The sequence below is a fragment of the Pristiophorus japonicus genome, chromosome 2 (assembly GCF_044704955.1).
Source record: "Pristiophorus japonicus isolate sPriJap1 chromosome 2, sPriJap1.hap1, whole genome shotgun sequence".
NCBI classification, from domain to species: domain Eukaryota; kingdom Metazoa; phylum Chordata; class Chondrichthyes; family Pristiophoridae; genus Pristiophorus; species Pristiophorus japonicus.
The window spans coordinates 173,054,014-173,076,825 of record NC_091978.1 but is presented as its reverse complement, the minus strand read 5'-3'; the positions used below and the strand labels follow the sequence as shown (position 1 = coordinate 173,076,825).

Here is a 22,812-nt window from a genome sequence, read left to right as displayed (position 1 = left end):
ATGAAGCAGCCCAGGGGAAGGGAAGAGGAAGGAAAAAAACAGAAATTAAGTCAGAAATCCACTACAGGTTATACTGCATGCATCTTAATCATTAGAGTTGTGAAACCAGGCCCTGGGGTGGGAGTTGTCTAAACTAACACCAATTCACACACATAGAGCTATGAGGGCAGGTTAAAGAAGTTTGAACACAATACAGTCTAGATCTAGAAGGAAGATGGTTAAGAGAGGAGGAAGCCTCATAAATGTATAGAAAGTATTACATTATATAAATAAGGCAAACTCAGAATGTGACATCAAAGTAAACTAGGAAAGCAGAACCAGAGGATAGAAATTTAAATTAGTGAAAAGTAAAGTTCAAACATATTATTAGGAAGAACTTTTTTTCAAAGAGTGGCAAAGGTTTGGAATAATCTACCAGACAGGATGGTAGAGACAAAAATTGTCAGGGTCATTCAAACACAGTTGGATGCTGAAGGCAATTAAAATAGAAATAAGAAAGAAAAACAATCCATACATCGCCTGCTGGGCAAAAGGGGGGGAGAGTTTTGGGAGGAGTATAAGAAAATGTATACAGATTAACAGAGGTATTGCATGTGCAAAAAGGACTCCAGAGATGAATTTAGTGAAGGATGTTAAACACAATGCTAAAATCATTTTATTCGGTGTCATAATCGTAAAGAGTAATTAGAGAGGATGTCAGATCTCTAAAGAATCAAAATGGTGGAGAAACCGAAGAAGAAATAGTCAAAATGCTTAATGAATACTTTCTGCAAGTAGTTACTGAAGAGAATAAGCCTACCTTATTTTCTAACTTCTGCAGCACACTGAATCTGCTAAAGGATTTTGAATTCAGTAAGTTAGAAGTAGATATAGGTTAAAGAAACTGATAACCAGTAAATCTCCATGGCCTCATTGCTCAAGAAGCTTAAGGAGGAAATATGTGGACCATTACATATTGTCCTGAAAGAATCATCAAGCATTGGTTATGTTCTGCAGGATTGGAATCAAGCAAACATGCAATAACTTGCGTTTATGTCACATCTTTAATGTGAAAAATATCCCAATGGAATTAGATAGGGAAATACTCCAGTGGCAGAGGTCACCGGTGGGCATGATCTAGGCGTAACTGCCCGGGATCACATCCAAAGCAATTTTGGGGGCCCTAAGTTTGAAAGAATGTTTTGAATAATCTGCCAGGCAAGTTAATTAGGGGTTTCAAAATGCAGCTTGATGCTAAAACAGGAGAAGTAGGATTAGGATACAAGAGGGATGAACTTCAAAGGATCAACAGACTTTTTCTTATCCCAGCTCATTCTTACATTCCCATAAATTGCCTGAAATATATTTATTGAGTGGAGAGCTGAGCCGAAATGTTCCAAGTTGCACAGGTGGCAAAGTATCTCGCCCACTTCAGGCATGTTGCTAGTCATTTTCTATCCATGATCACATTTCCTGATGTGCGCTAGTAAGGTACCTCGCTATTGGCATGGACTCAGAACCTTTAGCCTTAATGTCACTCAAATTTGAGTCCAGTCTACCTCTGAACTGCAGTATTACCTTACTAACCACAACCTCCCTACCTGTACCTCAAACCATGTACACTATGATGGCCAAGTACATTTACTGCAATTAACAGAGCACCATTTTATTATTAAAGTTATATTATCTCGTGCTGGACCTTTGCAGAGTCTGCTTGTTTACAGTTGTATTATTCAAACAAATCCAATTTACACACTAACTCAAACTCTTCAGCATCCCAATATGCAACTACAATGGAAGTCGATAAGATAACTCATGATTAGATCACATCCCAAGACAACATTGTTAAATGTCTGTCTCAAACTTGCCCCGAATATGTAGACGAGGCCTGAGGACCAATTCCTAGCGATCCTCGGGCCTGTGTTTTTTTAGGCACACACTATCTCTGTAGCACCGGGTCTAGAGCAGATTGTTTATAGGCCTACCGAACCTGCCGCATTTCTCTCACTCTGCAGCATGAAAAGGCAAAAGGACACTTTGATACCAACACTCACACGTGCAGTCAGGTGGGCTGTGAAGATAAAAACAGATGCAAAGTGATAGAAAGGGAAAGAAGGGAAAAAAAAGAGAGGAAAAAAGTAAGAAGAGATGAAAGGGAGGGAGCAGAGGAAAAACACAAGCACAGGAATCGAAACAGAATTTTGTGTGTGTGTGTCTTTTCCCACCCCTTTGCGTTGTTCGGTTTCATTTTAAATGCTGCTTATCTGTAATATCTTACAATTCTGTCCATAGACCACACCCAAAACATTAACTTGCTAGTTCTCTTCACAAATGCTGCCTGGCCTGCCGAATGTTTCCAGCAGTTTTTGTTTTAGATTTCCACCATCTGCAGTAGTTTACTTCTTGTTGATAAGATAGTCAGTTCTTTTCAATCATTAAAATGTGAACGGCGCTGCAGTGAGCTGCCAGAGTTTGTTTTAATTTTATAAATTTACCATTTACCATTTCACACTGAAAAAGGCTATAGCCAATCCCCATCCTTCTCAGTGTGAGACTAAAGGTCCAATGATAACCCGGCCTGCAACGGTTGGTTAATATGGTGGTCAGTTACTAGAACCGAGTCCATGCTAGACCATGGTAATGAGGCCTGGGACTTAAAATGACCAGGGCTTTACCCCAGTGCTGTCATGGTTGCTTCCCGCCTGTTCCAGTCCTGAACTCCAATTGAGGGGGTGGAAGATGCCTGTGCATGGATTGTTTTTAACGTGTGGTGACCGTTGCACACCAGTCACCACATGGGCTTGACAGAGCTAGGCCTTTATCCAGTGGCAAGGATTAACCAAGACGACTGGAGACCTGCTCTGCTGCACAGACCTAGTGCATACACATATCGCAATGTGGGCTAGCCTGTGCTGCCCCTGGGCCCTCGGCTCTTCTGGGCCCCGTACCCTCATTCATCGCACGTCTGTAACGATCTCTCGCTGCTCCTCCGCCACAAACAATAGCCACACCTCCGCCATGATCCCTCACCGTTCCTCCACCATGATCTCCCGCCGCACATCCGCACCAAACATTCGCCGAACCGCCGTCACGATCACCCACCAAATCTCAGCCACGATCCCGCATCACTCTTCCACCCCGATCACTCATCGCAAGTCCGCCACATCTTCCAGCTCTTCTGCTGTACCAGGGTCCTGCCGATGCTCCTGCCCACACTCCAACCGGCGACCTGGGTCCTGATGACGTCACTCAGTCACCCACCTTGAAGCTGTCGCACATTTGTGTCAGCCGAGCACTATACTCATCATGATCATCTACTTCGCCAAGGTTCGTATCATCTGCAAACTTTATAATGCTGCTCCCTGATCTTATTGAATAGTGAAGCAGGCTCAAGGGGCTGAATGGTCTACTCCTGTTCCTAATTCTTATGTTATTATTTTCTTATACTAACTATTTTTATGATAATATTCTATATGGCCTGAAAAGGGGCAGTGTCATGGCCAAGCGCTATTAAACTGCGCTGGGTGGAACTGGTCTTGGTAATATGCAAAATTTGTATTCAGTCCTCATTAACATGATTATAGTGCTAATCTCAGTGCTCAAAACCGCTGCTCATTGGCTTACCATTCAAAAGGTGGGCCTGTTGTGTTCCTAACACAGATGAGACTGCACACAGGGAGGATAAAGTAACAATGACCTCAGTCTTTATTAAGACACTCCAGGGTGAGGAACAGGCCTTAGGGGCCGGCTTATATACAGTGCAGCCAAGGGATGCTGGGATCCCTTGGCACTTCAGGGGATGCGCTCCCTGGTAGCGGAATATGGGAGTGCATGCTTTACAGATACACAACATCATTCCCCCCCAAAGTCGAAGTGGAAACTATTTACAAGGTGAGGCGGTCGGGAGCCTTTCTTTCCCTGGTGGACCGCCTCGGTACAAATATCTGTTCTGTTGTGTTGGCTGTGCCCTCGCTGGGCTGGCATGTTGTTGGCTCTGCAGGGCTGCTGGGTGAGCCTGGCCTTGCTGGGCTGTTGGGCGTAATGGGTTCAATTTCATGGTCCAGGGTGGTGTCGTTGATCCTTTGGGTGTGAGTTGTGGGCTCGAAAAAGATGGTGTCTGCTGTGGGTTGTTCAGAGCAGTCTGTGAACTGCAGCCTCATTTGGTCCAGGTGCTTTCTGCAAATTTGTCCATTGTCTAGTTTGACTACAAACACCCTACTCCCTTCTTTAGCTATCACCGTGCCCGCGATCCACTTGGGACCATGTCCATAGTTTAGCACATACACAGGGTCATTCAGATCAATTTCCCGTGACACAGTGGCGCAACCATCGTTTACATTTTGTTGTTGCCGCCTGCTCTCTACCTGATCATGCAGGTTGGAATAAACCAGCGAGAGTCTGGTTTTAAGTTTCCTTGTCATGAATAGCTCAGCCGGCGGCACCCCTGTGAGCGAGTGGGGTCTCGTGCAGTAGCTGAGCAGTACTCAGGACAGGTGGGTTTGGAGTCAGCCTTCTATGACTCGTTTAAGGCTCTGTTTGATTGTTTGTACTGCCCGCTCTGCCTGCCCATTGGAGGCTGGTTTAAACAGGCCGAGGTGACATGTTTGATCCCATTGCGGGTCATGAATTCTTTAAATTCAGCACTGGTGAAACATGGCCCATTGTCACTGACCAGTATGTCAGGCAGGCCGTGGGTGGCAAACATGGCCCTCAGGCTTTCAATGGTGGCGATGGCGGTGCTTCCCGACATTATTTCACACGCAATCCATTTTGAAAAAGCATCCACCACCACCAGGAACATTTTAACGAGAAACAGGCCCACATAGTCGACATGGATCCTCGACCATGGTCTGGAGGGCCAGGACCACAAACTTAGTGGTGCCTCTCTGGGCGCGTTGCTCAACTGAGCGCACACACTGCATTGCCGTACACAAGACTCTAAGTCAGAGTCGATGCCGGGCCACCACACGTAGGATCTGGCTATCACTTTCATCATTATTATACCCAGATGTCTGCTGTGGAGATCCGAGATGAACGTCTCCCTGCACTTTTTGGGTAGCACTACGCGGTTACCCCACAACAGGCAGTCTGCCTGAATGGACAGCTCGTCCTTTCGCCGCTGGAACGGCTTGATTGGATCTTGCATTTCAATGGGGATGCTGGCCCAGCTCCCATGCAGTACACAGTTTTTTTACTAGGGACAGCAGAGGATCTTGGCTGGTCCACGTCCTAATCTGGCGGCCGTGACAGGTGATTTATCATTTTCAAACGCTTCCATGACCATCAACAAGTCTGCAGGCTGCGCCACCATCAACAAGTTTGCAGGCTGCACCATTTCCACCCCCATGGTGGGCAATGGTAGCCGACTGAGAGCATCCACACAGTTCTTGGTGCCTGGCCTGTGGTGGATGGTATAGTTATACGCTGATAGGGCGAGTGCCCACCTTTGTATGCGGGCTGAGGCATTAGCATTTATCCCCTTGTTTTCAGCGAACAGGGATATGAAGGGCTTGTGATCGGTTTCCAGCTCAAATTTGAGGCCAGACAGGTACTGATGCATTTTCTTTACCCCGAACACACACGCTAATGCCTCTTTCTCAATCATGCTGTAGGTCCTCTCGGCCTTAGACAAGCTCCTGGAGGCATAGGCGACAGGTTGCAACTTCCCCACAACGTTGGCGTGTTGTAATACACACCTGACTCCATACGATGACGCATCACATGCTAGCACAAGTCTTTTACACGGGTTATACAATACAAGCAGCTTGTTGGAGCATAAAATGTTTCTGGCTTTCTCAAAAGCAATTACTTGTTTTTTTCCCCATACCCAGTTCTCATATTTACGCGATAACACATGTAGGGGCTCTAAGAGGGTGTTTAACCCCGGTAGGAAGTTACCAAAATAGTTGAGGAGTCCCAGGAACGACCGCAGCTCCGTGACGTTCTGTGGCCTGGGCGCGTTCCTGATAGCCTCTGTCTTGGCGTCTGTGGGCCGAATGCCATCCGCCGCGATCTTTGTCCCCAAAAACTCCACTTCTGTTGCCATGAAGACGCATTTCGACCTCTTCAGCCGCAGCCCTACGTGATCCAGTCACTGGAGGACTTCTTCCAGGTTTTGTAGGTGCTCAACGGTGTCCCGACCCGTGACCAATATGTCATCCTGAAAAACCACCGTGTGTGGTATCGACTGGAGTAGGCTCTCCATGTTTCTCTGGAAGATGGCTGCAGCCGACCAAATTCCAAACGGGCATCTGTTGTGGATGAACAGTCCCTTGTGCGTGTTGATGCAGGTGAGGCCTTTCGAAGACTCCTCCAGCTCCTGCATCATGTAGGCTGAAGTCAGGTCGAGCTTGGTGAACGTCTTCCCTCCTGCCAGCGTCACAAATAGGTCATCTGCCTTAGGTAGCGGGTATTGGTCCTGTAGCGAGAAACGATTAATAGTTACTTTATAATCGCCGCAAATCCTGACCGTGCCATCACTTTTGAGTACTGGAACAATCGGGCTGACCCACTCGCTGATTTCCACTGGGGAGATGATGCCCTCGCGTTACAGTCTGTCCAGCTCGATTTCCACCCACTCCCTCATCATGTGAGGTACCGCTCGCGCCTTGTGGTGAATGGATCGTGTCTCTGGGACCAAGTGGATCCGCACCTTCGCCCCGGATAAGTTTCCAATGCCTGGCTCAAAAAGGGAAGGAATTTGGTAAGAACCTGGGTACATGAGGCCTCATCGACATGTGATAGCGCTCGGATGTCATCCCAGTTCCAGCGGATTTTGCCCAGCCAGCTCCTTCTAAGTGGTTTGGGGCCATCGCCCGGGACAATCCAGAGTGGCAGTCGTGCACCGTGCCCTCATAGGTGACCTTGACCGTGGCGCTGCCCAGGATAGTGATAAGCTCTTTGGTGTATGTTCTCAGTTTCGTGTGAATGGAGCTCAGGGCTGGTCTGAGTGCCTTATTGCACCACAGTCTCTCAAACATCTTTTTACTCATGATGGATTGGCTAGCGCCAGTTTCCAGTTCCATGGCTATGGATAAGCCATTCACTTTTGCATTTAGCATTATAGGTGGACATTTCGTCGAAAATGTGTGCACCCCATGTACTTCAGCATCTGCCTCCTCTCTCTGAGACTCGAAATTACTTTGATCCACCATGGACCGATCTTCCTCTGCCACGTGATGGTTAGCAGGTTTTGCAGAGCTTGCAGCTCATCTGCAAGCTCGTTGGAGGTGCCCCATTGTTCCACAGATCATACCCTTTGAAGCGGCATGAATAGGCTGAATGGAAGCCTCCATGACGCCGACAAGGTGTGAATTGCCGTGCATTCATCCTTTGTTGCGGACTCAGAGTCATCTGGGTCACCTGAGCCTGCTGGCAGTTGCAGACTTGTGGGTTCTGCCGTGTACATTTCTGCTTGCAAACACAGGTCGAGTTAATTTATGAACATTGCTCGCACTTGTGTGCTGAGAGATTTGTTTGGTGTTATCACTGGTGGACATAAACGCCTGCGCTATCGCAATGGCCTTACTGAGGGTCGGTGTCTCTACAGTCAAAGGTTTTCGTAGGATGGTCTCGTGGCCAATGCCCAGTACAAAAAAGTCTTTGAGCATCTGCTCCAGGTAGCCATCAAACTCACATTGTCTTGCAAGTCGCCTTAGCTCGGCGACGTAGCTCGCCACTTCCTGACCTTCAGATCGCTGGCACGTGTAGAACTGATACCTCGCCATCAGCACACTCTCCCTCGGGTTAAGATGTTCGCGAACCAGTGTACACAGCTCCTCATACGACTTATCTGTGGGTTTCACCGGAGCCAGAAGATTCTTCATGAGGCTGTAGGTCGGTGCCCCGCAGACTGTGAGGAGGACCGTTCTCCTTTTTGCAACGCTTCCTTCTCCGTCCAGCTCGTTGGCTACAAAGTTCTGGTCTAGCCATTCGACATAGGCTTCCCAGTCCTCACCCTCCGAGAACTTCTCAAGGCTGCCCACAGTTTGCTGCATCTTTGCGTTGGATTCGTATACTCGTCGCCAGTTGTTGTGTTCCTAGCACAGATGAGACTGCACATAGGGAGGTTAAAGTAACAGTGACCTCAGTCTTTATTAAGACACTCCAGAGCGAGGAACAGGCCTTATATACAGTGCTCCCAAGGGATGCTGGAATCCCTTGGGACTTCAGGGGATGCGCTCCCTGGTGGCGGAACATGGAAGTGCATGCTTTACAGATACACAACAGTTACATCCTCAAAAAGGGCCAATATTGGGTGCAGTCTAATTACAAGTTATGTTTGGCCTAGGCTTTAATCAGTACTTACAGGGGAAGTGCATTGATGCAACAGCATCTCCTTGTCATTCCGCTTGGAAATCCACCTGGAAGCAGACACTACTACAAAGAGATAGCTGAGCCTCAGCACATGGAGAGAGCAAGAAGATTCTCAGATGCGCTCTAGAGTCACTGGTGGTGGTCATAGGGAGGAGGTAGGTTGTCCTCTTCCCGCAAGCCAGCAGGATGTCATCGGCCCGTACATCCGATGCGGGAGATAGCCGCCTATATGACAGCAACGAGTTTGGTCCCAAGTGCTCCATACAATGCTGCAAGAAGTTTAATTACCTCACACAGCAGGTCAAGGTGAGTGAAGGCTTCAGAAAATGCTACATACCACCATCTGCACTACAAGCTTCACACACTGCTGAATGCATCACACCCCCAGCACTCACCGAACAACAATCTCTAGGTATCACCACTCACACCTCACAATCAGAGCTTCACTTCACCCTCAGAACCTTACCCCTACTGCAACACTCACACCCACATCTCACACCTTGCACACACAGTGGGCTATTCAGCAATGGCAGGCACATTACCCAAACACATTGTACCACAATCACTCACACACTTCCTGTGCTCTTGCAGGCCAAGGTGGCAGGAGTAGCGGCAGACAGGCGGGGGACAAGCCATCATATGGGACCTGAGACAACTGGAGGAGCTAGTACTGGAGATCATGGCAACAGGCAAGATTGAAGCCCTTGGGGACAAAAATGGGATGCTCATTCTTAATCCTTCTTCTCGCATCCCACTTCCTCCTCATCTCTCAATTTCTTCTCACTTTTAAGCTGCTGATTCTGTCGGCGTGCATACCATACGAACATATGAACAATGACGGACAGGTAAAGACCATCTGGTCCATCGAGCCTGTCCCACACAATTGCAATACCTTATGTATCACAACATATACACTCCACCCCACTCGAAACCATGGGATCTCCTGAGAGAGGCAAAGAAATAGATTAAAAAACCCAGACCAATTTTGGGGAAAAAATCTGGGAAATTCCTCTCCGACCCATCTAGGTGATCGAAACTGGTCCAGGAGATCACTCTGGCCATTAAATTCCCTGCAGTACCTACCTTCTGTACGAGGTGCTCTCTGCCGCAGCCAGAAACAAATCCAGATTTTGCTTGAAGGAATTCAGTGAGTCTGCATCCACCTCACGAGAGGGCAGCTTGTTCCAGAGGTCTACTATTGTGTGTGAAAAGAACCACCTGCTGACATCTAACCTAGATCTAGCCTTATACAACTTAAATTTGTGCCTCCGGTCTTGCTTAATCTATTTTAGTTGAAATAAATGGTCAGCTGGAACACTGTCTATTCCCTGCATTATCTTATAAACCTCATTCATATCCCTCCTAAGTCTACGCTGCTCTAAGGGTCCCAACTCTTTTAACCTATCTTGCTTCCCCTCCACCGTCTTCCCTCACCATAACCTGACTCTTGTGCCTTTCCACTTTCAGATAATCAACAAGCAGCACCAGAGCAACCTATCCCCGAGGTGATGGAGGAGAGCGAGGGGGGAGAAGAAGATGACATAGCATTACTGTATGTAATTTAGAGGGTAGTGTAGCTGCGGGATCTGCACAGTGTGAGGCACCAGGCACAAGTGGGCTGCAGCAAGTCCGGGGGAAAAGGGTAGCTCTGGGGCCAGCTCCCCGGGGGGCAAGTTCCTGCGCGAGTTCTGCTGCACACGACTTAGATAAGGATCTCGATGGGGTGGCCTTCAGAAGAAGAACAACAAGATAAGAAATAGGAGCAGGAGTAGGCCACTTGGCCCCTCGACCTGCTCCGCTATTTAATAAGGTCATGGCTGATCTGATCATGGACTCAGCTCCACTTCCCTGCCCACTCCCAATAACCCTATTCCCTTATCACTCAAAATTCTGTCTATCTCTGCCTTAAATATATTCAATGACACAGCCTCCACAGCTCTCTGGGGCAGAGAATTTCACAGATTTACAACATTCTGAGAAAAGAAATTCCACCTCATCTCAGTTTTAAATGGGCGGCCCCTAGTTTTGGTTTCCACTATGAGTGGAAATATCCTCTCTGCACCCACCTTGTCGAGCCCCCTCATTATCTTATATGTTTCAATAAGATCACTTCTCATTCTTCTGAACTCCAATGAGTATAGGCCCAACCTACTCAACCTATGTTCATAAGCCAACCCTCTCATCTCTGGAATCAATCTAGTGAACCTTCTCCGGACAGCCTCCAATGCAAGTATATCCTTCCTTAACTACGGAGACCAAAATTGTACGCAGTACTCCAGGTGTGGCCTCACCAATACCCTGTACAATTGTAGCAGGACTTCTCTGCTTTTATACTCTATCCCCCTTGCAATAAAGGCCAACATTCCATGCCCCAAGAAAGGCATGCACATCGAATTGCTAGGTGCAATGGCAAGCCTGCAAGAAAGCATCTTGGCAATGTCAAGGAGCATGGAAGGAGTCCACCTCCAACGTTGGTCTGGGCTTTGCACAGAGCTTGGAGCCTATGATTTCCAGACTGGAAATTATGGAAAACTCCCAGAGAAACCGTGTCGGCCCAGACATGATGCTGCAGTACAGTTACACCGGCATCAGGCAGCCTCTGGCCATACTCTATATGTGCTCTTGGACACTATTGACCAGCTATTGAAATGCAGAGGCACCATAGCCAAGACTGGTCTTGTCCTCACCTGATGGCCTCACACATGCTCTTCGAGAATGTTTGGTAAGTGGTCAAGAAGTGGAACCTTGCCAATTCTTCCCTTCCTTAACCAAGGGTACTGAGGCAATTTGAGTCACCCTGTTGCTGCCTGCTGAGACCAGCTAACTCAACACTGACCAATGATGAAACTTATGACCTTCATTGTCTGGTTGGCTCAATTACTCACTGACTTAAATAGCTGAGCCATCATGAGAGCCTCACCAGTAACTTTTTAAAACAGTTAATTAACATTACATTAACTTTTCACTGGGAGTTTAATGTAGGTATTTACTGCTCCATGGGAAACAAAATCCGCCTATCTCTAGTTCAGTGTTGCACTTGTGCCTTTTAGTTTTGTCATCACAGTTTCAACAAAATAATCTGCTTGCATCCATATTATCTGCCTCTTTCAGAATTTTATCATGACCCCTCTAAAAGCTAGTTTTTCAATGAAAACAAATCCAGTCTGTCAATATCTCCTTTTAACACAAAATTTCAAGTTCCAGAACTAATGTCTTGTCCTTCTCCTGACCCTTTCCAACTTATCAATGCCATTTTGAAAGTGGATTTCCCAAGATGTACAGGTATTTACAATATGGCCTTTCTAATGAGTTCATACAGGGTTAAAATAACCTGTTTTCACTGTGTTCAGACATACATCTTGTCATACATCCTTATAGCTGATTGGCACTGTTGACAAGAGGCTCAGAAAATATGTAGACATTGAAGATGAGATCAGTAGTCATTTTATAGCTGTCTGTAATATACCAGTACAGTCAAGACACCCGTCATTGTGACTTCTGTAAGTTTCCAATATTTAACATAGCAGACCTGCCAACAGTCCGAGCTTCCCAGATATCATCTACTTGTCAGCATTTATTGACAAAGAACTCACACAGGATTGAAACTTCTCGCCCTGACCTAAGGGCAAAATAGAGTGCACCTTGGCAAAATTCCTCTGCACCTATAGGGCCGCATGATCAGATGGCTCTCAAGCTAGAAATGAAAAGATAAGATTTGTGGCTCAGCCTCATTCTCTCTGCCATCAGAGGAACACCCTGTTCTGACCAGTGGGCGTGACAGCAATGTTTTACAGAGGAGCAATGGACTCGCTCTGATCACACATGGCATTACATTGCTCTCCCTCAAAGAAACAACAAAATATTTTCTTTCTTCAATAACAACAACAACTTGTATTTATATAGTGCCTTTAACATAGTAAAACATCCCAAGATGCTTCACAGGAGCGTAATCAGGCAAACCGAGCCAAAGAAGGAGACATTAGGACTGTGACCAAAAGCTTGGTCAAAGAGATAAGTTTAAAGGAGCGTCTTAAAGGACAAATGAAAGGTGGAGAGGAGGAGAGGTTTAGGGAAGAAATTCTAGAGCTTAGGGCCTAGTCGGCTAAAGGCATGGCCATGAATGACGGAGCGAAGGAAATGGGGGATGCACAAGAGGCCAGAGTTGGAGCGATTCAGATTTCTTGGAGGGTTGTAGGGCTGATGGACATTACAGAGATAGGGAGGGGCGAGGCCATGGAAGGATTTGAACTTGAGGATGAAAATTTAAAAATTGAGCTGTTAGTGGACTGGGAGCCAAATTAGATCAGTGAGCACAGGGGTGATGGGTAAATGGGGCTTGTTGCAAGTTAGGATATTAGCAGCAGAGTTTTGAATGAGCTCAAGTTTATGGAATGTGGAAGATGGGAGGGCCAACCAGGAGAGCATTTGTATAGTCGAGTCTGGAGATATAAAAGCACCGATGAGTGTTTCAGCAGCAGACAGGCGATGGATGTTACGAAAGTGGAAATAGACAGTCTTTGTGATGGAAAGGATATGGGGTTGGAAACTCAGTCAAATAGGATGCCGAATTTGTGAACAGTCTGGTTCAACCTGAGACAGTGGTCAGGGAGGGGAATGGAATCGCTGGCTATGGAACGGAGTTTGAGGCGGAGCTGAAAACAATGGCTTCAGATTTCTCAATATTTAATTGGAGGAAATTTTGGCTCATTCAGACTGGATGTTGGAAAAGCAGTAGATTGCCAGCTCTCACTAGGACAGCCTGAAGACTCTCCACTTGAACAGCAACTCAACCAGTCCCCATTCGTCAGCATCCTGGTTGTACTTTTTGTCACCTTAAACAACATTTCCTTTAACGCCACTCACTTCCTCCGGGTGAAAGGTGTCGCTATGGGGACCCACATTGGTTCCAGCTATCCTTTATCATTTTGTTGGCTATGTTGACCCATGTTCCAGTCCTTGTCCGGGCCCTGCCCTAACCCATTTTTCAATTACATTGATCACAGTGCCAGTCTGTCTTCCTGCTCTCATTCTGATCTGGAGATTTCATTAACTTTGCTTCAAATTTCCACCCTTTCCTTTACCTTTATGTGATCCATTTCTGACACTTTTCCTTCCTGCTCTTCTTTCGCTCTATCTCTGGGCATGGGTTTTCAGCTGACATCTACGGTAAGCCCACTGATTCGACAACTATCTGGATTATACTTCTTCTCACCCTGCTTCCTGTAAGAAGTTTCTCTGTCTCCGTCGCATCTGCTTTGATGATGTAGAGAGCTTCTGAAATGTTTTCTTCTTTCCTCAGTTGAGGTTTCCCCCGCACCATGGCAGACAGCACCCTTGACTGGATCTGTCCAATCACCCAAGCTTCTTCCCTCACCCCTTTCCCCCCCCCTCAAAATCATTGTCATCTTGCACCCCACCAGGTTTCACATTCAACAGATGATCTTTCGCCTTCCCATTACCTCCAACTTTCTCCCACCATCAAGTACATCTTCCCCTCTCCTTTACAAGGGACTCTTCCCTTTGCAAAACTCTGCTTCACTCCTCCACCACCCCTACTACCTACTCTTCCTGCAAGTGGAGGAAATGGAACACTAGCCCATTCATCTCCACCCATATCACTGCCAGGGCTCCTAACGTTCCTTCTGGGTGTAGCCAAGTAAATAATATTCACTGCTTATGGTGTGGTCTCCTTTACAATAGAAAGACCAAATGCGGATTAGGTGACCATTTGACCAAACATCTCCATTCTGTCTGCAAGCGTGACCCCAAGCTCCTTATCACTTGCCATATCAATTCCCTGTGCCACTTGCACTCTGACCTCTTTGGTTGAGACTTTCCAGGTGTCAGCAGGCGGGATCGGTGGCGGGTCAGGTGGAAAAGTGTTTTTTTTTTGACAGCAGGTCGGGAACTGTCCGACAGGCAGTGACGGGCTATCCAATTAAACCCATCCAGTTGACAGATGATTAACAGACTTTTTTAATTTACTTTTTGACTTTAACTGCATGACCACAGGAACAGACCACAGTGTGGTCTGTTCCAAGACCACACTGTTCGGGGACCATGCTATTCTGAGGACCAAGGTGAGAGTATAAAGGGCACCCATGGCTGTCAACCTGAGGCAGGAGTCAGTGACCATTGCTCCAGCTGATTACTTGACAGCTGTAAATGTACAGTAAAAGTTCAGATCATCACTTTCCTCAGCCACAAGCTGTTTCTCAGTCCATTTCCAGCACAGATTCTGCAAGCTTTCCACTCTCAATACACTTTTACATCATTGGAAGAAGTCTCTCACCATTGACAGAATGCTTCTGTCATTTCTACTTCACCTGCCATCTATTCCATCAACATGGATGCCCTTTATACTCTCACCTTGGTCCTCAGAATCTGACCACGATCAGCCCCAACACCAGCAGCACTAGGCACACCAGCAGCACCAACAACACTAATCTTCTCCACAATCATCTGATGCTGCACAGGACAGAGGGCATCAGCACCGGAGCATATTGCTCCAGGGATGGTCTCACCATGGCAATATTTACTTCACTTGACACTGTACACCCTGGCTGCCACATGATGTACCAGGTTAGCACCCCCTCACACCAACACCATAAAGCATCCCTACAATGCCCAAGCCATTCCTTTCACACTCATCAGCATTGTGGGGGGTACTGCTATGTCTCACCATTCACTACACCTCAATGAGCCACTTCCAACGGTGCACACAAATATGTCCAAGAATGGAAAGTTTTGAAAATAAAGATGTTAATGATTGACAACACATTAGCAGAAATTTCACATGAACATTCGATAAAACAACCAAATGGCTACCCTTGTGTGCTGTTAGTTGGTATGATTGCATTAGTGTGAGGGTGAGTGTGTGGAATGGCTAGTGAGATGGGGATGTGATAATGTAGATAGAGAGTGATGGGTTCAGGTGCAAGGAAAGTTGGTGTGAGTAAGGATGTGTAGGAGTAGGGAAGGCAGAGTGATGGGGATGTAATGAAGGCACAGGAGGATGAAGGTGAATGTGACTTTGTACTAATGATCCGCAATCGAATGACATCATTGCACCACTGCAGCCAAGTCCTCCTGATGACATCCCTGCTTGTGCCCTCCTGTGCAATGTGCAACCAGGCTCTGTTGGTCTCCTGGAGGGAGTCATGGGAGAGCCTGGGTGCAACCTTGCACCTCTGTGCAGTGCTTGCAGCATCTCAATGCTGTTGATCACTGACCGCACAACCATGAAAAGTAAGGTGGCCATTGTCCCTTCAAGGAAACCAGCTGATGACACGTCATAAATGATGTAATCAGACCCACTCCTTCTAATTGGGCTGGGAAATGCGCTGGGTGGGCTTAACAAGCCCCATTGGGTAATATATTAGCATGGATAGAGGATTAGCTAATTAATAGAAAACAGAGAGTCTGGATAAATGGTTCATTTTCTGGTTGGCCAGTGGTGTACTGCAGGGATCAGTGCTGGGACCCCAATTATTTACAATCTATATAAACGACTTGGAAGAAGGGACTGAGTGTAATGTAGCCAAGTTTGCTGACGATACAAAGATGGGAGGAAAAGTAATGTGTGAGGAGGACACAAAAAATCTGCAAAAGCACATAGACAGGCGAAGTGAATGGGCAAAAATCTGGCAGATGGATTATAATGTTGGAAAGTGTGAGATCATGCACTTTGGCAGAAAAAAATCAAAGAGCAAGTTATTATTTAAATGGAGAAAGATTGCAAAGTGCCGCAGTACAGCGGGACCTGGGGTACTTGTGCATGAAATACAAAAGAATAGTATGCAGGTACAGCAAGTGATCAGGAAGGCCAATGGTATCTTGGCCTTTATTGCAAAGGGGATGGATTATAAAAGCAGGGAAGTCTTGCTACAGCTATATAAGATATTGGTGAGGCCACACCTGGAATACTGCGTGCAGTTTTGGTTTCCATATTTACGAAAGGATATACTTGCTTTGGAAGCAGTTCAGAGAAGGTTCACTAGGTTGATTCCACGGATGAGGGGGTTGACTTATGAGGAAAGGTTGAGTAGGTTGGGCTTCTACTCATTGGAATTCAGAAGAATGAGAGGTGATCGTATTGAAATGTAAAAGATTATTAGGGGGCTTGACAAGGTGGATGCAGAGAGGATGTTTCCATTGATGGGGGTGATTAGAACTAGAGGGCATGATCTTAGAATAAGGGGCCATCCATTTAAAACAGAGATGAGGAGAAATTTCTTCTCTCAGACGGTTGTTAATCTGTGGAATTCGCTGCCTCAGAGAGCTGTGGAAGCTGGGACATTGAATAAATTTAAGACAGAAATAGAGAGTTTCTTAAACAATAAGAGGATAAGGGGTTATAGGGAGCGGGCGGGGAAGTGGAGCTGAGTCCATGATCAGATCAGCCATGATCTTATTAAATGGCGGAGGAAACTCGAGGGGGCGAATGGCCTACTCCTGTGCTCCTATTTCTTATGTTCTTATTAAGGTAAGTTCCTTTTCCAGAGTGGGATGGAGCCAGCAGTGGGGCCAGGACCCGCCACCGACATCGCCCGTCATGGACCCACCGAGGTAAGGAAAATCTCGGCCTTAGTCTTTGGCCTGTTACACTGTTCAAGGAACACATTTTATCCTTTTACTAAGCATTTGCAGCCCTATGACCTAAAGTTCTCTTTAAGAAACACATATCTTAATTATAGCTCACACAGTTTCTCTTCGGCAGGAAATGCCGGTGATGTTGACCTTTCCAGGGATAGGAGTAGGGGAGGGAAAGAGTTGATGCCTGGAATAGAGACCTCCAAGCGGAACACTGATGAGCTGGTTGACACATTTGGTGAGCTGCTCTTTTCTTGTACCAAACGCCTGGGTTGCTAGAACCTGCACTGCATTGCCAAATTTCCATGCTTCCCTTTCTACCTGCTTCACACCTCAATTTTTTCAAGAATGCTCACATTCTCTGTGTCTTGTAAATGTCTTTAATTTCTTTGATTTCTCTCATTATGCCTCCTATTGTTTCATGCTAATATCACATCTACCATTTAACCATTTCCGTTTTTCCAATTAAGCACATTACAAGTCATTCTATTTCTTTTCTTCAGTGTGTTTTTCCCCCTCCCCCTCTCCTTTGTTCTGTTCATCTCTAATATCTACGAGTTTTGACAAAGGGTCCATCATCATCATAGGTAGTTCCTCGGAATCGAGGAAGATTTGCTTCCACTCTAAAAATGAATCCTTAGGTGGCTGTATAGTCCAATACGAGAACCACAGTCCCCGTCACAGGTGGGACAGATAGTTGTTGAGGGAAGGGGTGGGTGGGACAGGTGCACTGTACAATCTTTCCGCTGCCTGCGCTTGATTTCTGCATGCTCTCGGCGATGAGACTCGAGGTGCTCAGCGCCCTCCCGGATGCACTCCCTCAACTTTGGTCAGGGACTCCCAGGTGTCAATGGGGATGTTGCACTTTATCAGGGAGGCTTTGAAGGGTGTCCTTGTAACATTTCCTCTGTCCACCTTTGGCTCGTTTGACGTGAAGGAGTTCCGAGTAGAGCACTTGCTTTGGGAGTCTCGTGTCTGGCATGCGAACAATGTGGCCTGTCCAACAGAGCTGATCAAGTGTGGTCAATGCTTCAATGCTGAGGATGTTGGCCTGGTCAAGGATGCTAATGTTGGTGCGTCTGTCCTCCAAAGGGATTTCTAGGATCTTGCGGAGACATCGTTGGTGTTATTTCTCCAGCGACTTGAGATGTCTACTGTACATGGTCCATGTCTCTGAGCCACCCAGGAGGGTAGGTATTGTCATGTATGCAAACTCTTTGTATTCACTATGTAACTATGTATGATGTACCACCTGATGGCGCTGCTGTTGGAGGCCCAGGGGTTTCCTGTCCAGGGGGTGCAGAGGCATATAAAAGGCAGCCAGTCATGTTGCTCCTCACTTTACAGTCGTATTAAATGGACTGAAGTCACACAGCTCTTACTCACACTACAAGGCCTCGTGGAGTTATTCGATGGTAATTGCAGACATAATAACTGGCAACGAGAATATGGACTGTCACACGACTATGGCTACCTTTGGCACATTAAAAGACTTTGCAGAGGGTGATGATTGGGATGCCTTCTCGGAAAGGCTTGAGCAATATTTCGTGGCAAATGGCCTGGCAGGGGAGACGGACATAGAAACATAGAAACATAGAAAATAGGTGCAGGAGCAGGCCATTCGGCCCTTCGAGCCTGCACCACCATTCAATACGATCATGGCTGATCATGCAACTTCAGTACCGCACCCCTGCCTTCTCTCCATATTCCCTGATCCCTTTAGCCGCAAGGGCCACATCTAACTCCCTTTAGAATATATCCAATGAACTGGACTCTCAACAACTTTCTGTGGCAGAGAATTCCACAGGTTCACAACTCTCTGGGTGAAAAAGTTCCTCCTCATCTCAGTCCTATATGGCTTACCTCTTATCTTTAGACTGTGACCCCTGGTTCTGGACTTCCCCAACATCAGGAACATTCTTCCTGCATCGAACCTGTCCAGTCCCGTCAGAATTTTATAAGTTTCTATGAGATCCCCTCTCATTCTTCTGAACTCCAGTGAGTATAAGCCTAGCCGATCCAGTCTTTCCTCATATGTCAGTCCTGCCATCCCGGGAATCAGTCTGGTGAACCTTCACTGCACTCCCGCAATAGCAAGCACATCCTTCCTCAGATTAGGAGACCAAAACTGCACACAATATTCAAGGTGTGGTCTCACCAAGGCCCTGCAGTACAACTGCAGTAAGACCTCCCTGCTCCTATACGCAAATCCCCTCGTTATGAAGGCCAGCATGCCATTTGCTTTCTTTAATGCCTGCTGTACCTGCATGCCTACATTCAATGACTAATGTACCATGACACCCAGGTCTCGTTACACCTCTCCTTTTACTAATCTGTTATCATTCAGATAATAATCTGCCTTCCTGTTTTTGCCACGAAAGTGGATAACCTCACATTTATCCACATTACACTACATCTGTCATGCACTTGCCCACTCACATAACGTGTCTAAGTTCCCCTGCAGCCTCTTAGCATCCTCCTTGCACCCAGCTTAGTGTTATCTGCAAACTTGGAGATATTACATTCAATTCCTTTGTCTAAATCATTAATGTATATTGTAAATAGCTGGGATCCCAGCACTGAACCCTGCAGCACCATACTAGTTACTGGCTGCCATTCTGAAAAGGACCCGTTTATTCCTACTCTTTGCTTCCTGTCTGCCAACCAGTTCTCTATCCACGTCAATACATTGCCCCCAATACTATGTGCCTTAATTTTGCATACTAATCTCTTGTGTGGGACCTTGTCAAAAACCTTTTGAAAGTCCAAATACACCACATCCACTGGTTCTCCCTTATCCACTCTACCAGCTACATCCTTTAAAAACTCTGGAAGATTTGTCAAGCATGATTTCCCTTTCATAAATCCATGCTGACTTGGACTGATTCTGCCACTGCTTTCCAAATGCGCTGCTATTACTATTAAAAATTGATTCCAGCATTTTTCCCACCACCGATGTCAGGCTAACAGGTCTATAATTCCCTGTTTTCTCTCTCCCTCCTTTTTTAAAATGTAGGGTTACATTAGCTACCCTCCAATCCATAGGAACTGAACCAGAGTCCATGGAATGTTGTAAAATGACCACCAATGCATCTACTATTACTAGGGCCACTTCCTTAAGTACTCTGAGATGCAGACTATCAGGCCCTGCGGATTTATGGGCCTTCAGTCACTTCAATTTCCCAAACACCATTTCCTGACTAATAAGGATTTCCCTCAGTTCCCCCTTCTCGCCAGACCCTCGGTCTCCTAGTATTTTCGGGAGGTTGTTCGTGTCTTCCTTAGTGAAGACAGAACCAAAATATTTGTTCAATTGGTCTGCCATTTCCTTGTTCCCCATTATGAATTCACCTGATTCTGACTGCAAGGGACCTACATTAGTCTTCACTAATCTTTTTCTCTTCACCTATCTATAGAAGCTTTTGCAGTCAGTTTTTATGTTCCCTGCAAGCTTACTCTCATACTCTATTTTCCCCCTCCTAATTAAACCCTTTGTCCTCCTCTGCTGAATTCTAAATTTCTCCCAGTCCTCAGGTTTGCTGCTTTTTCTGGCCAATTTATATGCCTCTTACTTGGATTTAACACTTTCCCTAATTTCCCTTGTTAGCCACGGTTGAGCCACCTTCCCTTTTTTATTCTTACGCCACACAGGGATGTACAATTGTTGGAGTTCATCCATGTGATCTTTAAATGTCTGCCATTGCCTATCCACCGTCAACCCTTTAAGTATCATTCGCCAGTCTATCCTAGCCAATTCACGTCTCATACCATCGAAGTTTCCTTTCTTTAAGTTCAGGACCCTAGTCTCTGACTTAACTGTGTCACTCTCCATCTTAATGAAGAAATCTTCCATATTATGGTCACTCTTCCCCAAGGGGCCTCGCACGACAAGATTGCTAATTAAATCTCTCTCGTTACACAAGGTCCAGTCTAGGATGGCCTGCCCTCAAGTTGGTTCCTCGACATGGTCTAGAAAACCATCCCTCATAAACTCCACGAAATCCTCCTCCACAGTATTGCTATCAGTATGGTTCGCCCAATCAATATGTAGATTAAAAAGTCACCCATGATAACTGCTGTACCCTTATTGCACGTGTCCCTAATTTCCTGTTTGATGCCATCCCCAACCTCCGTTCTATTGTTTGCTGGTCTGTACACAACTCCCACTAACGTTTTTGCCCTTTGATGTGTTGCAGCTCTACCCATATAGATTCCACATCATCCACGCTAATGTCCTTCCTTACTATTGCGTTAATCTCCTCTTTAACCAGTAAAGCTACCCCACCTCCTTTTCCTTCCTGTCTGTCCTTCCTGAATATTAAATACCCCTGGATGTTGAGTTCCCAGCCTTGGTTACCCTGGAGCCATGTCTCCGTAATCACAATTACATTATATCCGTTAACAGCTATATGCGCAGTCAATTCATCCACCTTATTATGAATGCTCCTTGCGTTGAGACTCAGAGTCTTCAGGCTTGTTATTTTAACACTCTTTGTCCTTTTAGAATTATGTTGTAATGTGGTCCTTTTTGATTTTTGCCCTGGATTTCTCTGCCCTCCACTCTTGCTTGTCTCCTTCCTACCTTTTGCTTCTGCCCCCTTTTTACATCCCTCAGCCTCCTTGCATAGATTCCCATCCCCCTGCCATTTTAGTTTAAACCCTCCCAACAGCACTAGCAAACACTCCGCCTAGGACATCGGTTCCGGTCCTGCCCAGGTGCAGACCGTCTAGTTTGTACTGGTCCCACCTCCCCCAGAACCGGTTCCAACGTCCCAGGAATTTGAATCCCTCCCCCTTGCACCATTCCTCAAACCATATATTCATCTGAGCTATCCTGCGATTCCTACTTTGACTAGCACGTGGCACTGAAAGCAATCCTTAGATTACTACCTTTGAGGTCCTACTTTTTAATTTAACTTCTAGCTCCCTAAATTCAGCTTGTAGGACCTCATCCCATTTTCTACCTATATCGTTGGTACCTATATGTACCACGACAGCTGGCTGTTCACCCTTCCCCTCCAGAATGCGATGCAGAAGCTCCGAGACATCCTTGACCCATTGGCGGAGAAGCGCAAGGCTATACTGCTGACCAGTTGCGGGCCCGAGGTCTACCGCCTCGTCAGGGACTTGCTGGCACCCACGAAGGCCAAAGATAAGACATACGATGAGCTGACTGAACTAATTTACGATACCATACAGATGACTTCCTACCAGAATCGAAGCTCACTGGCAAGTACTGTAAGTAAAATAATGCTGATTGCAGGCAGAACTGTTGAACTAATAAGAACTGTACAGAGCAGAGCCTACATGCCTGCTGCTTCTCGGCCGCCAAAGCGTGTAAATGCAAAATCATTAACACAATGCTGGCGTTGTGGAGGTAATCATGGGGCACGCATAGTCTTTAAATCAATGTCGATTTAAAGACTATGCGTGCAAAAGCTGCAGAACAAGGGGCCACCTCCAGCGAATGTGCAAACATACTGAGACTCACCACGTGGCAGTGGAGTCGGCAGAAGAGTCCCGATCCAGCGTGGATCACAAAGGCCAAGCTGGAGAGGCAACTCAGCCCGAGGGAGCAGAGTGCGGGGTGCACAACCTCTCCACAAAAAGTCCTTCCATGATGATAAAATTCAAATTAAATGGCATTCCTGTATCCATGGAGCTGGACACGGGAGCGAGTCACTCAAATATGAGCCAGAAGGCATTTGAAAGGCTGTGGGGTAATGACAAAGCATAAAGACCCAAGCTGAGCCCGATTCAGATAAAGCTGCGCACCTACACCAAGGAACTGATACCGATTATTGGCAGTGCGAACGTAAAAGTATCCTATGATGGAGAGGCACACAAGCTGCCACTGTGGATTGTACCAGGCGATAGGCCAACGCTGCTTGGCAGAAGCTGGATGGGGAAGAGTCAGTGGAACTG

At 46.4% G+C, this 22,812-nt stretch overlaps 1 protein-coding gene across 9 annotated transcripts in view; it reads right to left on the bottom strand.

Moving 5' to 3' along the window:
• rbm47 (RNA binding motif protein 47) overlaps positions 1-22,812 on the bottom strand; it is a 286,762-nt gene that overhangs the window by 119,099 nt on the left and 144,851 nt on the right. The window lies entirely within an intron of this gene.